The 18,179-nt window shown below is 40.6% G+C and overlaps 1 protein-coding gene across 3 annotated transcripts in view; it reads right to left on the bottom strand.

Moving 5' to 3' along the window:
* The window catches only part of LOC137524987 (bile salt export pump-like), a 146,969-nt gene that overhangs the window by 35,375 nt on the left and 93,415 nt on the right, over nt 1-18,179 (bottom strand). The gene's annotated exons all lie outside the window — the stretch shown is intronic.

Below are 18,179 nucleotides of genomic sequence, written 5' to 3'. Positions count from 1 at the left end.
CTAAATAATTCGTTATCATAGATGTGAAGAGGAACCTTAAGAGGGCGGTGCTCAAATTTAAAAAGGGACCCCCATCAGCAATATGTAGACTCTCCACCGCCGACCCGAGGTGCTTGTTTGTTGTTTGTCATCCACATAAAAACTGTTAGTATGACGGTATAAGATGTATGGACAGCTTGCACGATGATTTGCTCTTTCACTCCCTGCAGTGGTGAATAATGTATATCTGCCAACTTTAAGAAAGCCAAAATAATTATTTTTATTGTAAAATACTGGTCATGTGATTTCAGGTGCCCAGCTTTTCTAAACCAGTGCATACATATGCTATAGGAGTGTCTACTAGGCTGCAGGATGCCCAATGCATTCATTCACACTTCTACTGTGTGGAATAATTCCATCCCTCTGCTAGTGCATCAGTTCATATGTGAGTTGTTGCAAGTGGATAAAGGGAGGTGAAGGCAAGCTGTGTTCTCTTTAGGAGACCACACAGTTATGTTCATACAGTCAACTTATCTACTATATTTTCAAGCAGATAAGTGTCAGGGTTCTTGCAAACTGTTGGGGTTCAGTTGATCCCGCCACTGGTATAAAGGGGCGAGCAGCCCCGGGGCGTGGGGTCTATGCAAGCACGGGTCTTCACCAGCACACTCCGCAAGGGATTGATGGGCTGTCACCCCTAGTGGGTAGCAGACTAGTTTGCTGCCTGGTGCTTGCCAGGTCACGACCCTCAGGACTACCGCACCAGTGACGGGAAGAACAGAGGCTACCTGACAGAATAGGACCTCAGGTCGGCATCCTCCGACCTTATGCCAATCGGAGATTGCAGAAATCAGTAAGCGGAAAAACAATTCTCTGAAGGCAGAAATTGGTTGGAGTCGAAAACTGGCATTTCTGACTATTGCAAACTCTAGTTAAAAAACAAAGAAATATTATTACATTTCATTTTAGATTTTTTGATTTCCACGTAGCTACACCAAGACCTCTATGGACACTTTCCTATCACTAGAGATACACTTCAATGCTATAAAGAATGGAAAGATTTCCCCTCTCTTCCTGTCCCAAAGTCATATAAAAGTCAGTGAGAATTTCCTCCAGGGAAAGTAAAATACCATGTTTGACAACTGTCACTATGACTGGTTCCTCATGGAGATTCTGTTCTGGTGACAAGTATAGAAATTTCAAATTCACAACAGGAAGTGAGGGTAAACCCACCCAACGAGGACATTAAAAGTAATACAGAATCTAACACGTTTCCAGATAGTGGCATAACTAAAAGTTATGGCTACTGCCAGAGACCAAGAAATTACAGTACTATGTTACAAGAGACGGTGTAAGCACATTGGCATGTTACAGAGACCTGTTGACCTTAGGGTAATGTTTCAAAGACAGAATGACCGTGTGCAAATGTTACAGAGACAATGTGGAAATAGACCATGAAACAGAGACAGAGTGACAGCAAGGCTATATTACAGAGACCAAGTGATCTTCCAGTATGGAGTGCTTCAAAATCTCAAGTGTGGCATGTTTTTTTTTGGGGGGGGGGGGGGGGGGGCATTAATAAAAGAAGATTAAGAAACGATCTGCAATTCAATTAATCCAGGCTTGGTTTGCCATACATTATCTAATGTTCTCCATCTTTGAGAACCATCATAAGCCAGACCCAGGTAACACAGCAGCATAGTTATGACTACAGAGGAGCAGCTCCTGGCTGCAACTGCAGAGGGGCCAAGAGCTGTAAGGGGGCCCCAACCATTATTTCACTACCTCCAATAAAGGGGGCCATCCTTCAGATAAGGTGTTTTTGTGGCTACACTTGTTATGGGTGTGAAGTCCCTTGCAAGATGGGCCCCAGGGCTGTGAGGTTCACCATGGGGAGGCAAAGGTAAGGGTCTGAACATTGGGAGGCCCCATCAAGGTTTTGTTGAGAGGTCCCATGATTTGTAGTTACTCCCCTGCCCAGCAGTCACCACAGCTTCCATATTACACTGACATTTCCAATGCTTCCTTAAAAGAAACATTGCTTTGGGTCCCACTTTAAGATCCAAAGGAAAACAAAACATATGAAAGTGTTAATTGTGAAAAGTGGATGTTTACATTAAAAAGGCAATGTACGAAACATGAGTATTCAATAGAGTGACATCAATGCCCGGTGTGACTTTTACAGGAAAGTGGCACTTCTTATTACCAGTCTCTAATGATGGGTTTCTGACCTGAGATAATACATAAATTACAGGGGAGGTCCTGTGTGTGCGACACAAGTACGACAACAAAGGTTCAGGCCAGGTATAAATAGCAGTGAAAGTGACAAGGTGATATCAGATCGAAGACAGCTAATTTCCCTTAAGGAACAACATCTGCACATACTGCAAGGTGTTGAAGTCCATAGGGATGAAGCTCCTCATCTTCTCCCTGCTGCTATTGGCAGTGGCGGCAAACACCATTCCTAATGGTGGTAAGTACCTACTGGAGAATGCATGCAGCCTTTCATGAAGCCTTTGAGAGTTACATCACTTGCTTATGGGCCCATCACTTATATGACATCCACTCTAAAGCAGGGGCACTATTTGCACAAACTTTTTATATTCTCTCTGTGTCTATTTGTGGTTGTTCCTCTCCAAAACATACTTATAGGCTACTTAACTTCATGTAAAAATTGTTGGATGGTCATTAGACTTTTATTTAGACATTTTAGACTTTTTTTATCTTAACTGCCTTTAAGGGATAGTGAGTATAGTGAAAAATATACTTCGTAAAGTGATGCAGAACATTTTGTATAATTATGACCATACACAATTTTTTGTCATTCCAATTGTTTTTCTAATTATGATCATTTCTGTGATGATATTTTCGTAATTACGTTTTTGGGGATGAATTTTCATATAAAATACAAAATTACGATTGTTTTACAAGAAATTACGAAATTATGAGTAACTCGAAACTGAACACAAAATAATTTAAATTTCTAATTTTCTGATACTTCCAAATTTTAATTTGGTGTTGTAATTGCAAATTTATGAAAACACGAAATTTCGGCTCATCGCTAGAAATAAAATAAAGCAACAAAATGTAAATTAGTGGTCACACTTTGCACACTGCTCCCTGCATTACTGTGTGAATCATCCTGCCTTGGTATTGCATTGCTGTTCATTCATGTGGATTAATTACTTAGGTCAGGTGCATAGAAAATTGTAGCAAAAGCAATGGAGTTCCCCAGAGCAGCCAATCAAATTTCAGCTATTGAATGACAAAAATGATCCTGATTGGTTGTTCCAAGGAACTGTTTCAATTTTGTCGTAGCTTTATTTGCACCTATTTCAGTAAATCAGATCCAGTATTTCAGACACACTGGGGAGGGACTGCATCCACTGAATGGGCCCCGTGTGGTCCTTAGTATGTCAACAGAGAGCTTTCTGTACTAAAGATGGATTTAGGCTTGCTATACACCAGCAGTTCGGCTCTTAAGCTTGGTTTCAGGGGCCAGTGGTGTAGCTAAGGAGCTGTGGGCCCTGCTGCAAGTTTTACATTGGGGCCCCCCAAACACTCTATACGTAACAATTGATACGGCGCACCAAAACCTGCCAAGGACAACCACAGTGTTAGAGATGCAAGAAGGGGATGGGGAGCAGTTTGTTAATGATTACCAAGTATCCATAGAAGTCATTATTATGAGCACAGGACCAATAGAGAGGTAATACTGAAGTTGAGGGAGGGCCCTTCAGGGCCCCTCTGGCCCAAGGGCCCTGATGCGGTCGCAACCTCTGCTACCCCTATTGCTACGCCCCTATCAGGGGCACAACGAGATTTGCATATTCAGCAGTGTGCATTGTAGGTAACCACAGTTACACACTTAAATCTGAATTATAGCAAGTACCTTCTGATTTAAGAAGGCAAACTACACTAAGCATGGCTTGTTTAGTAGGGAGGCTTTTTGGTCTCTTTTAGTCCCCTATACTTTCCTAGTGCTTTTGGGTCACCCCGAGTTGCTTGGTTACTCAGGGGTGATTGACACAGAGCCCTTGTTCTGTCAGTCTGCAGGTTTAAATTCCTGGCTCAGAGAATTTCCTGTGGTGTGACATAATAATACCTCAAAAATGCTATAAAAAGGATATGTGTCAGAACAGGACACAGCAGTGATCAAAGCGGGAAGCACTTATATTTTTGTCTCAGGCACCACCCACCAGGGATAAGATAAGATTCACTCTGTGCCTTGTGGTCATTTACCGCCTCATACTGCTGTGTAAGCTACTGATGCAGAACCTGCATGGCTTCAATATGGCAGAGAGAGTCTCTTATGTCTTGTCTTTGTATGGGAGGTTCTAATTTTATGCATATTTAATTTACACAGATTCAAGTTATACGTTATACCAGATCAGCCAGTTTTTATGTACACATATGGTTTAAAACATCTTATTTTGCAGGTTTATTGAGGGTGCTGAAACGTGGGAAAACAATAATACACAAGACATCAAAGTCTTGTCTTTCCTGAAGTTACAGGGCATTCTGTATTTTTAGAGATTCACTGAGATTCAATTCTGTACAGATATTCACTGAAGTTTGATGCTCTACATAGTTTCACTGAGATTTGGTACCCTACATAGTTTCACTAAGCTTTGGTTTTCTACAGAGTTTCCCTGAGATTTGGTTTTCTACAGAGATTTACAGACACTTTTTTTCTCTGTAGAGATGCACTGAGATTTGGTTCTCTACAGACATTTCCTAAGATTTTTATATTTCTCTGCAGAGCTCCACTAAGATGTTGTTCTCTGCAGAGATTCACTGAGATTTGGTTCACTACATAGATTTAGTGAGTCTTGGCACTTTGCAGAGATTCACATATATTTGTTTCTCTGCAGAGCTTCAAAACATTTTGGTTCTTTAAAGAGATCCATGGGGATTTGGTAGTCCATGAAGATGGACTGAGTTTTGGTTCTCCACATAGATTAAGTAAGACTTAGCTCTCTACAGAGAATCACTAAGATTTGGTTTTCTACAAAGATTCACTGAGATTTGATACCCTACATACATTCATTAACATTTGATTGTCAACATAGATTTATTAAGGTTTGAAACTCTACAGAGATTCAGTGAGGTTTAATTCTCTACAGAGGTCGATGCTGACATCAATTATTCTACAAAGAGTCACTGAGATTGGTACATAGCTCTCACTACTAGTGGTTTACGCTGTTAGTGGCAGGACATTACACTGCTACTCAGAGCAATGTGACCTCAGCTGGCAAACACAACTGAGATAGATAAAGCAGATCTTACCCTTCATTTGCATGCAAATTATACAGCAATTATTGTAGTTTCTGCTCACTACAGTGAGGTATATTATTTTCCTGGAACACCATGTTCACTGCGGACTCGCTTTACTGATAACTGTGTAGAAAGGTTCCGTCTTTCATTCACCCTTATAGAACTCTTATAGAATGTTAACCCTTTCCAATCCTTTTTCCTGACCACCAATGTCCCCCTCAGCACCTACCGTAATTTCTTCCAGGGTGTTGAGTGGGACGTTGGTGACCAGGAAAACATATCGGGATGAGGGCTCCGGAGGCACTGTGCTGGCATTAATGGCATAAGGGGATGCATTAGAGATGTGGAGCTGGGTCCGTACCCCCTCAAAAGTTGTAGCTCCACCCCCCGTGCAAGAGTGCCCGAGTAATATCGTTATTATCAGAATCAATTTTATTTCGCCAAGTAAGTTTGCACCTACAAGGACTTTGTCTTAGCAGTTGCTTAACAAACGCAAAGAAAAACAATACAAGGACAGACAGTGTGTATATTACAAGTCAAGGACATTTATGCAAGTATAGTGGCAGTAAGCAATGTGAGAATTGTTCATTTACAGTTCTGTGCTGATTACTATCAAGTCCTAGCAGCTGTAACATGGTTCAGCATTAAGTATGGCTACCGCTTGAGGAAAAAAAGCTGTTCCTGTGTCTGGAGGTTTTGGTAGCGATTGACCGGAATCTTACTCCTGAAAACATGCGCTGGAAGATGGAGTGAGCTGGGTGAAAGGGGTCAGAGGCAATTTTGGTTGCTCTCTTTCTGCACCTGCTAGCGTAAAGATCCTGCTATGCAACGCTGCATGCTAATTGAGGGGATCAAAGTGTAGTATGATCCACATAGTGGGATGCTGTGCTGAACCAGATCAGACAGTGGCAACCAGACAATGGGCAAAAATGGGGCAGTATGGCGTGAGAGATGGGTGATCACAGTATCGGACATAGTCAGGCACTCTGATTTGTACAAGATGGCGCTGTGACGGATTTTATTAACAACAGTGCCATCTATCAGCAGCCTCTTTTTCCTATGTTGGACCATGTCTGACATTGGTGCTATGGGAAAAAAATGTCAATGTTGGACATCGGATTGAAAAGGATTAAAGTATTAAATTATCCACGTGGGACACAATTATAGCAATTAGTGTGATTTTCAATGTGAAACCTCAGTTGAATTCATGTGAAATAGATTTACATGAGTCCTTCTGAGATCACTTCCCTGGCATAAATTGAGACCTCTGTCCTGTACCACATTTTCACCAAGAGCTGGCAGTTAGTGGAAAACCTGATAGCAGTAAATGTGGTTCAAAGCCTTCCCATATCACAATGAAAATAAAATGTGTTCAAAGTTCTACAGCATTGTTACATTACATATGTGCTATGTGCTGGGTTGACTCCAGGAAGCTGCCCTCCCTCCCCCTCCTCCACAATAAACACAAATAAAAATTCCATCATGTTTGGTTAGTGCTACGTTTGTGCCCATTTGTGCCACATAAAGATAACATTTGTGCTTCTTTCCATTTGAAGATTATTTTCTCCCATACTATAATATGTCCCAGCCCTCATACAACAACCTACGGACCTAAAACAGGTATGGTTGGGTAGTGCTGTGCATGTGCTCATTTGTGCTTCAAAAATCATCTTTCTATCTTTTATAGTTTTTGAGATATTCACAATTCATAAAGGTTAAATGTACACTCAGCCTCACTCAGCCTTTGCAATGTTGTAAGGGGGGGGGGGCTGAGTGAACTTTTGACCTATATAAAAACTTGAATATCTCAAAAACTATAAAGGATAGTAAGATGATTTTTGCAGCAAAAATGAGCACACACACAGCACTACCAAACCATACCAGTTTCATGCCTGTAGGTTGTTGTATGGGGGCTTGGTGTTGGTATTGTTTTGGAAAAAATAAATGCAATTATCTGTAAAACAAAAGCTGCACAAAATTTTAATTTTTGCAGCACAAATGGGCACAAATGTAGCATTAACCAAGCATGATTTTTTGTTATTTGTGATGATTGTAAGGGGGGCGGGCAGCTTCACGGAGCTGCTGGGTTGTGTTGTTTGATTGGCTTTACATCTGTTCTAAATCACTAGTAACAACAGTTAAAACAGACAACAGACAAAATAATAAATTGACATGTATGTTTTTTTCAGGTGTAAAGACAAATCCAAAATGTCCAAAATTCCACGAACACCACAATGGCACGGAATCCCACAAGCACGGAAATGGCTCCTCCCATTTCTGCAAAAGAAACCACACTGGGGGAGGTTTTAAAAACTGGACCAACCCGTGCACAAAGCCAGACTGCTCTTCTGACGCAGACTGCCAAGACAAAGAAATGTGTTGTCAAATCCGCTGTGGGTTCAAATGCATTAAAGAGTTTTCTGGTAAGTAGTCTCAAGACTACGCAATTAAAAGCTGCCAGCTCTATGAAGCCAGTTTAGACTTTTTTTAACAAATGTTGACAGTTTCCTTTAGTAAACCAATCAACAACCAATCCGTATCCCCAGATAGATTAGACAGGTGGATGAAAGGAACCCTTATGTTCTATGCATTTCAGCTGCTCAGGAAGTGTGAATACCCACAGAAACGGTTCAGATTCAAGTTCTATGTAAGAGGAATGGCAATGCTTCTATCTGCTGCCTATTGAACATGGCAGCAGCTGAAAGTAGTAAAGAGGCAGTTAGATTGCTGCTGTCAGCTGCTCATGTGAGCTTAGCCTATAAGACAGTAGCTTTGGACTGGAATGATGGTGAGCTGACCAAACAGCAGTAACCATGTCTTCTTAAAGAGAAACTCCAACCTAGAATTGAACTTTATCCCAATCAGTAGCTGATACCCCTTTTACATGATAAATATAATGCGTTTCACAAACAGACCATCAGGGGGTGCTGTATGACTGATTTTGTGCTGAAACCCCTCCCACAAGAAGCTCTGAGTACCGCGGTACTTTTGGCAGTTTGTTACAATGTAACAAGGTTCACAGACAGGAATTAGCTGTTTACAGCTGTCTCTAACACCCAAAACAGCTAGGAGCAGCTACATAACCTGCCCACAGTAAAAATGTCACCATGTAATAAATGTCAGAATGTAAATCGGGGAGAGGAAAGATTTTACAATGAGCAAACACTGACTAAATCATTTATACATAATTATTGTAAAAAATGAAGCACTTTTTTACTACATTATTTTCACTGGAGTTTCTCTTTAAGGTGGCCACTAACGGTCCAATTTTGAGTGAAAAATCGTTCAAGCAATCAGATAATTCTGATCGGATTGGTTGTAAATAATGTCTGTTGATGGGAACAATTGGTTACGAACGATTATAAAAAACATCCGACTGGATTTTCGTTGAACCAAAATTTAGATTTTAATGTCGGTTGTAATAGATGGGAAGCACTATTTATGCTTGTTGTAGAGAGCTATAGAGCTATATAAAACTTTACACCTAATAGGGTGTTCTGACATATATTTACCTCCTATGTCACATGTTAAGTAAACTACAGTATATAGGCAATACAGGCTGTACCTGAAGTTTTAAATGTTTTATTATAAGTTAAGTTGTATATAGCTCTATAGCTCTCTACAACAAGCATACATAGTGTTGTGTATGCTTTCAGCATAGTGTTTAGAGTGTAATAGGAAGCAAACATTGGTTCGTTGATGGTGTAGTGAACGATATATTATGATGTTTTACTTCCGATCAGAATTATCCGATCAAACGTTTTTTTGTTAGATATTGGATCGTTAGTGGCTACCTTTACTGATCACAGTAGAAAGCAGCAGCACGTCTACAGTGGTAACAATAAAAAAGGAACTTTTGCGAAAAGGGGAAAAAAACATAAACCAATACATTGCAAATTGAGAATTTAAGAAATAGAAGAGATTTAAGAAATGATTGATATTTGCCATGTAATTTGTTCCTGTTGTTTGAACCACAATCAGCCTGCATGTCATCATCTTTACTACAGGCAAACATGAAAAAAAACAGGCAGCACCAATGGCCATTGTAAATAACTAGAGATGGCCCAGCTTTGGATAACTCAAGGAGAAGCACATGATCAGTTTGATCAGCTGACAGATTTGTAAGCCTCTGATTTGCTGAGATAACTTCCTGGTTTAACACATGATTATGACCAGCAAATCAGAGCCCTACAAATCTATCAGCTGATCAAACTGATCATGTGCTTCTCCATGAGTTCTCCAAGGCTGGGCCATCTCTATTAATAACCACAACCTCTTTTAGCCTATCACATTGACAGGCTAAAAGGTTGTTTTTTTTGTAAATATACATGTGCACAGAGGGAGATACTGGTTGCTGGCAGTTAGAAAGCTGTTATTTCCCACAATGCAACAAGGCTCACAGACAGGGAATCTGTCTGGACCTAGGTCCTGACATCACACTGTGGGAGGGGTTTCACCTGAATACCATCCACAAAGACCCCCTGATGATCTATTTGAGAAAAGGTAAAGATTCCCCATGGGAAAGGGGGTATCGGCTACTGATTGGGATGAAGTTCAATCCTTGGTTACAGTTCCTCTTTAAGCTGGCCATACACTTATAGATTTCCACGTAATGTTTCTGAAGGGAATCAATTCCTACCACACATAGCACATCAATTGGAATCTAGGGAACCTGTTGAAAATCGATCAAACTGCAGCGTTACACTGCATCGAAGCAGTGCAAGTTTATGGGCCGTCGATCGACTGCTGCTCCTGCCCGGCCCCTGATCGACCTACATTTTCCGTCCTGTCTGATCAAAACTTTCCATCGACTTTTGGTCAAAATCGATTGAAATTCAATCAATCAAACTTTTAAAATAACCACTCTCCACCCCCATTTGATCATAGTGATTGGATCTTCAGGGAGTCAAATTGTAAATTCGATGTGTGTATGGGCACCTTTGTCAGTATGTTGATTTTCCCATCTTTCCGACAGTTCAATGCACCACTGCAGAGGCAAAGCTATAGATTATGTGGCCCCATAGCAAAACTTTCATGGGGCCATTGGATGCAGACATTCTTGAGCAATGCCACATGCCCCACCCTATGGATATGAGTTAACTGGGCAATTTACATTATCATGCAATCTACACTGAATATAGTCCATGGGCACTTAGACAAATTCATAGGATGGAGGAACACAAGAAAGCTAATGATGAATACTTCAAGTACCCCCTGGTCCCCCTGTGCTCCAGGGTCCCATAGCAACTGCTATGGCTGCTATGGGTATTGCTATGCCCTTGCACTACTGGGTATAGTCAAAATTGGTTAGTTGCACATCAGGTAGTCAACCCCATAAACACGCTCAACAGCGGTCTTTTATGCAGCACAATTGTCAAAAGACTTTTATTGTGAATCAACTAAAAAAAGTATTTTGCTATTGTGCTGCATAAAAGACCGCTGTTGAGTGTATGTATGGGGCTTTAAAGCTCATGAGGTTGGAATGAGAGACTTTGTGTATAATGGAGTTCCTTAAAGTGTAACTGTCGGGCATAAAATAAAAAATCAATTATTTATTTTTATCTGGTAAACAAGTAATAAGGAAGCTAACCAGGCAATCCAAAAGTTAAATGATCCTTCCCCAGTTTACCTGACTCTTATTTGGTAAGTTGCAGGGCATGCTGGGTTGTCTTTTTTTTCTTCTTTATTTTCCCTCAGACTTAACTAATGTATAAAAGCAAAAAAGGACAACCCAGCATGCCCGGCAACTTCCTTTGTGCGGCAACGTACCAAATAAGAGTCAGGTAAACTGGGGAATGATCATTTATAAACAAGAAAAGTAATAGAGATTTTAACTTTTGGATTGCCTGGTTAGTATCCTTATTACTTGTTTACCAGATAAAAATGAAGAATTGATTCTTGATTTTATCCCCGACAGTTACACTTGCAGAGATTTATATTCTGGAGGAATCCACAGTAGCTCAAAAGAAAGGTGACAATCTCATGCTCTCTGCTAAATATATAGAACTTTATTTACTTCAAACCATCAGCAGATAAAGAACCCCATCCAACAACGGTTTTGCACATTACATGCATAGCCTTAAAGGACCACTGCAGCAAAGAACTAAGCTGTTAAAATCTGACAGAGTCAACAAGTTTTGGACTTGTCCATCTCATCATGAGGGATTTTCAGGGTTTTCTTTGTTTTCAAAAGCATTTCCTGGATGGCAGTTTAACTGCCAAAATAGTAAGATACTAACCACCCTCCCTACTCACTTGCACATTATTTTGGCAGTTAGACTTAGCAACTGCCATTGCTTTTGAAAACAAAGAAAACCTTGAGAATATCCCATGAGGAGAAGGACTAATTCAAAACCTGTCAGATTTTAATGACTTACTTTTTTCACGGGAGTGGTCCTTTCAGGAGACACACATAGTATGTAAAACTGTCATTGGTTGGCACTCGTTTGCTTGTGAATATATGGAGTAAAACAATCCATTTATTTTGTGGTGTTTGTGAACTGCCAACTCTTATTGAAGCGAAACAAGATTTAATGATTGATTGCCATGGAGAATGTATTTTTCTTTCATTGTTTGTCTTTAGTTTAAGTTTTTCTAAATCAGGACAGTAAGTAATAAGCAGCTTACAATGGAGTATCTGTGGGTAGTTATCCATGGTTCGGAAGAATGCCAAAAAATGTGACTCAAGGTGGCGCTGCAGGAGGAATAGAAGATGCTCCTTTTTTTTAGTTATTGGTTTATAGGAGGAGAGCCTGTCTAAATCTCCCTCATCTGTAAGTAATCACATGCATACCTCCCAGCTTTTAGATATAAGCAAGAGCGATACTTAGAGTGGATCCGAGATAAACTTTTACTCATTGCATAGTTGTGTTCCTTTCATATAGTTTATAGGGCATTCCTCAAGCCAAATACTATTTTTTTTATTTTAATACTCTAATTTCCTATAAACTAAACAAGCCTCGCTCACAGCTCCTCCAGCGCCTTGGCACTCTGAGAGCCATGTAGCAAGGGCTTATGGGAGCTCAGTCTGGGCAGGAGGAGGAGGTGTTACTAGCTAGAGATTTCAGAGGCAGAGGGGAGAAGGGAGGAGGAGAGGGGAGTGAAGTTTTCACAGGCTGAGGGGTGGAGATGCATGCAAGCTTGCCTGTGTAATGTGACAAGCAGAAGATGGCTGCTGTCATTGTATCACAGGAAGAAATAATCATATACTGTTGAAGCTGTTTGCAGCTAGATTTTCTGTGCAAACTATCTAAACTTTAGATAAGATGTATAGACAAGTTACTTGTTATAGTTAGTTTTTCAGCTCAGATCCGCTTTAAGCCATGTCCATGTTAGACCCCTAACCACACCCCTGACACACCCCTTGTTACAAATACCATAAAAATTTCATATGAAAAATATATATATAATTCAAACCACACTGGTGCTTTCTATCCTGGTTAATTTTCCTTCATATTAATGTTTGAAAATAAGAAATATTTAATTTTAAACAATGGTAATAATTTTAGAGTAACCATAATTAATGCATTTTCAATAGAAAAATACATATATTTACATAGATCTGTACATCAGTCTTGAAAAAGGGAGAAATGAGGAAAAAAGAGGGACAGAGGGTTTGGGTCCCCAAAGAAGGACTTGTCCCTTCAAAAGTGGGCCACTTGGGAACTATGTTCACAAGTGTCGTTTGATATCTCAGCTTGTGTCAGCACAGAAATTTGGCAGTCCTCGCAGACACATTTAATATGTAAACATAGGATGTCAAGCCTTTGTCTGCTTCCATGAACGCAGAAAGTAGACAAACTGCAGATTTACTGCAGGAGTTCTGTAACTCGTAACAAGGAAATTATTTCCTGTAACGGTTATAATGTTTTTGCTTATCTTTTAGAGCAAAGAGGAACTTCTGAGTTCAAGTCGACTTAAAAAGCATTACTAATAAGGCTATACATCTGTTATTTCAGATTTCCACAAAAACAAGTCTGGATCAAATTCAGAAGTCTTCAGCAAAAATGATGTGGATGCAAAGGAAGGCACGGATGGGAAAACACTTCAGAAGAATGGCAACAATACATGTAAGCTAAGACGTGGACGAGATATCCGTGAACATGAATTTGCATATGGCGATGAGGAGGAAACAAGTGGTGATGAAGATAATTTAGATGAACATTACAGCTCTGAGGAGGAAGAAACAGAGGTGGAATCTGGTAATTCAAGACATAAAAGAGATGCAAATGATAGTTCTGAAGAGGAACAAAGTGATGAAGATGATGGACCTAGTAGTGAAGAAAACAATGTGAAATCTTGCAATTCAAGAAACAAGAGAGGCACAAGGGTCAGCCAAACTCCAGAGCCACAGAAGGACACTAAAGAAAATAAAAAGCATCAGCAAGGTAAAAAGAAATGTCATCATTCAGGAGAAAAGGAAGGACGGGAATCTGGGGAAAATAAAAAGAAGGATGCCAGTAAAGAGAAATGTAAACATAAGGAAAAGAAGGACCATAAAGGCGAAAATAACAATGAAGAGGCAACCACAACTGTCACCAATAACAACAATCCACAAGAACACAGGATCAAACGAGAGGTCCTGAATAACGTACAAAGTGATCAACATGCAAACATTCAAATTGAAGAGAAAGCGAACGAAAAAGAACCTAATTTGGGAACAAAAGAGTCTGAGGTAGCAAAAGAAAAACACAGTAAAAGTGTAGCCAAAAAGAAAAAGGCAAAACTGAGGAAAAGGGGAAAAGGGAAATCAAAGGAAAAAGATCAAGAAATAAAAGAAGGAAAAGAGCAAAATATAGCAAAGCAAAAACGCAAGAAGGCAGCAAAGAAAAAAGATAAAAATGCAGAAGAAAAGATAAAGGAGAAAGGGCAAAAAACAATAAATGGAAACAGAGAGGCTGAGGGTGGAAAAGGGGGTGAGAACAGAGCTGTGGAGAAGAAACAAAAAAAGAATGGTGAAAGGAGTAGTAAAGTAACAAAGATGAATAAACAGAAACATGGAGAAAATGAGAAGACTGTAGAGAAAAAAACACAAAGTGGAGTAGAAAAAGAAAAAGATGGCCATAAAAAAGGAGAGAGAAAGGGACAAACACCAGGGGAAAAAGCAGGTCAAGAGTCAGGAGAAGGTCAAAAGAAAGATAGTAAAAGAAAGCAGAAATCAGGAGAAAAGGATGGACAACACAAGGGTGATAAGGAAAGGGAAAACAATGGAGTCCACAGAGGTGAGAGAAAGAAGAACCGAGGTTCTGAGGGAACTGAGACACACTCTGCTAATGGAGAAAAAGGATTAAAGACAGCTGAAGAGAAACAAACAAAGCATGCAGACAAAGTAGCTAGAGAGAAACGATGTGCCAAATCTGAAAACAAGGGAGAAAAAGAGGGTCATAAAAAAGGAGAGAAAAAGGGGCAAGAGCCAGGGGAAAAAGCAGGTCAAGAGCCAGGAGAAGGTCAAAAGAAAGATAGTAAAAGAAAGCACAAATCAGGAGAAAAGGAAGGACAACACAAGGGTGATAAGGAAAGGGAAAACAATGGCGACCACAGTGGTGAGAGAAAGAAGAACCGAGGTTCTGAGGGAACTAAGGCACCCTCTGCTAATGGAGAAAAAGGACTTAAGACAGCTGAAGAGAAACAAACAAAGCATGCAGACAAAGTAGCTAGAGAGAAACGATGTGCCAAATCTGAAAACAAGGGAGAAAAAGAGGGTCATAAAAAAGGAGAGAAAAAGGGGCAAGAGCCAGGGGAAAAAGCAGGTCAAGAGCCAGGAGAAGGTCAAAAGAAAGATAGTAAAAGAAAGCAGAAATCAGGAGAAAAGGAAGGACAACACAAGGGTGATAAGGAAAGGGAAAACAATGGCGACCACAGTGGTGAGAGAAAGAAGAACCGAGGTTCTGAGGGAACTAAGGCACCCTCTGCTAATGGAGAAAAAGGACTTAAGACAGCTGAGAAGAAACAAACAAGGCATGCAGACCATATAGCTAGAGAGAAACGATGTGCCAAATCTAAAAACAAGGGAGAAAAAGAGGGTCATAAAAAAGGAGAGAGAATGGGGCAAGAACCTGGGGAAAAAGCAAGTCAAGAGCCAGAAGAAGGTCAAAAGAAAGATGGTAAGAGAAAGCACGAATCAGGAGAAAAGGAAGTACAACGCAAGGTTGATAAGGAAAGGAAAAACGATGGAGTCAACAGAGGGGAGAGAAAGGAGCACAGAGGTTCTGAGGGAACTAAGGCACACTCTGTTAATGGAGAAAAAGGACTCAAGATAGCTGAGGAGAAACAAACAAGGCATGCAGACAATGTAGCTAGAGAGAAACGATGTGCCAAATATGGTAACCAGGAGGAGAAAGAGGGCCATAAAAAAGGAGAGAGAAAGGGGCAAGAACCTGGGGTAAAAGCAGGTCAAGAGCCAGAAGAGGGTCAAAAGAAAGATAGTAAGAGAAAGCAGAAATCAGGAGAAAAGGAAGGACAACACAAGGGTGATAAGGAAAGGGAAAACAATGGCGACCACAGTGGTGAGAGAAAGAAGAACCGAGGTTCTGAGGGAACTAAGGCACACTCTGCTAATGGAGAAAAAGGACTTAAGCCAGCTGAGAAGAAAGAAACAAAGCATGCAGACCATGCAGCTAGAGAGAAACGGTGTGCCAAATCTAAAAACCAGGGAGAAAAAGAGGGCCATAAAAAAGGAGAGAGAAAGGGGCAAGAACCTGGGGAAAAAGCAGGTCAAGAGCCAGGAGAAGGTCAAAAGAAAGATAGTAAAAGAAAGCAGAAATCAGGAGAAAAGGATGGACAACACAAGGGTGATAAGGAAAGGGAAAACAATGGAGTCCACAGAGGTGAGAGAAAGAAGAACCGAGGTTCTGAGGGAACTGAGACACACTCTGCTAATGGAGAAAAAGGATTAAAGACAGCTGAAGAGAAACAAACAAAGCATGCAGACAAAGTAGCTAGAGAGAAACGATGTGCCAAATCTGAAAACAAGGGAGAAAAAGAGGGTCATAAAAAAGGAGAGAGAAAGGGGCAAGAACCTGGGGAAAAAGCAGGTCCAGAGCCAGGAGAAGGCCAAAAGAAAGATAGTAAAAGAAAGCAGAAATCAGGAGAAAAGGAAGGACAACACAAGGGTGATAAGGAAAGGGAAAACAATGGCGACCACAGTGGTGAGAGAAAGAAGAACCGAGGTTCTGAGGGAACTAAGGCACACTCTGCTAATGGAGAAAAAGGACTTAAGACAGCTGAAGAGAAACAAACAAAGCATGCAGACAAAGTAGCTAGAGAGAAACGATGTGCCAAATCTAAAAACCAGGGAGAAAAAGAGGGCCATAAAAAAGGAGAGAGAAAGGGGCAAGAACCAGGGGAAAAAGCAGGTCAAGAGCCAGGAGAAGGTCAAAAGAAAGATAGTAAAAGAAAGCAGAAATCAGGAGAAAAGGAAGGACAACACAAGGGTGATAAGGAAAGGGAAAACAATGGCGACCACAGTGGTGAGAGAAAGAAGAACCGAGGTTCTGAGGGAACTGAGGCACATTCTGCTAATGGAGAAAAAGGATTAAAGACAGCTGAAGAGAAACAAACAAAGCATGCAGACAAAGTAGCTAGAGAGAAACGATGTGCCAAATCTGAAAACAAGGGAGAAAAAGAGGGTCATAAAAAAGGAGAGAAAAAGGGGCAAGAACCAGGGGAAAAAGCAGGTCAAGAGCCAGGAGAAGGTCAAAAGAAAGATAGTAAAAGAAAGCAGAAATCAGGAGAAAAGGAAGGACAACACAAGGGTGATAAGGAAAGGGAAAACAATGGCGACCACAGTGGTGAGAGAAAGAAGAACCGAGGTTCTGAGGGAACTAAGGCACACTCTGCTAATGGAGAAAAAGGACTTAAGACAGCTGAAGAGAAACAAACAAAGCATGCAGACAAAGTAGCTAGAGAGAAACGATGTGCCAAATTTAAAGAGGATGCATCATCATCATCATCATCATCATCATCATCAAGCGAGGAAGAAAAATTCAAAGAGAATAAGAAAGGCAAGGAAAATAATTCAGAAGAGAACTCTTCCCAGGAATCAGGGTCTTCTGCAGAAGAGTCATCAGTTTCTGGAGATGAACCAACACTTTATGCAGCCGTGGAGCCTATAACAAATTTAGAAGGGAATTCAACAGACGAAACCACAGAGCAGCAACCGGCAGAATCCCTGAGCCAAGCAGAGGATCCTACAGAAGACCAGGAGCTAGCTTAACCTCTGGAACTGCCACAAGCTAATGATAACGAGCAGCTAGCTGCTCCACTGAAACATCTCACGTTGTTATAAGCAGTTTAATTAATGTAAAACGTATTGGGTATAAAGGGAAGTTAATACAAAAATCTGCTTTGCCAGCAGTTATAGTCCAACTCCAGAAAAAAAAAAAATTAGTTTTGGATAGTTTGGAAAGGGGTTACATCAAAATATCTCTAGAGAGCTGCACAGAGTCTGTGAGAACTGGGCAGTGGGGTCTCTCTAGAAGTGAGGGACAAAAGGAAATAACATTGTTGTCCTTCACTAGTGATGGTCATGTCTAGGATAACTCATGGAAAAACATTTGATTTGGTAGATTTGCAAAGCCCTGATTTGCTGTGATGGCATTCAGCTTTAGCACATGATCATGACTAGCAAATCAGAGATGTAAAATCTATCACCTGATCAAACTCATCACATGCCTCTCCATGAGTTCTCCAAGACATGACCATCACTATCTTCACCTTTTGTCACTGTCACTGCTCATTTTCATTTTAAACCCACAATGCTCCCTGGAAGTCCAAAGGACAGATGGTTGGCCAAAACATCTGCAGTGGGAACACAGATAATACAATTATGTCTCCCCCACCCCAAAGAAAAAAAAAGTTAACCCTGTGCATATTATCCAAAACTTATTTTTTATGAAATCATGGCGTATAGCTTTGATCTTTAC

The sequence above is a fragment of the Hyperolius riggenbachi genome, chromosome 7 (assembly GCF_040937935.1).
Source record: "Hyperolius riggenbachi isolate aHypRig1 chromosome 7, aHypRig1.pri, whole genome shotgun sequence".
Taxonomy (NCBI): domain Eukaryota; kingdom Metazoa; phylum Chordata; class Amphibia; order Anura; family Hyperoliidae; genus Hyperolius; species Hyperolius riggenbachi.
The sequence above is the reverse complement of the archived record's forward strand: the minus strand, read 5'-3'. Positions and strand labels throughout refer to the sequence as shown.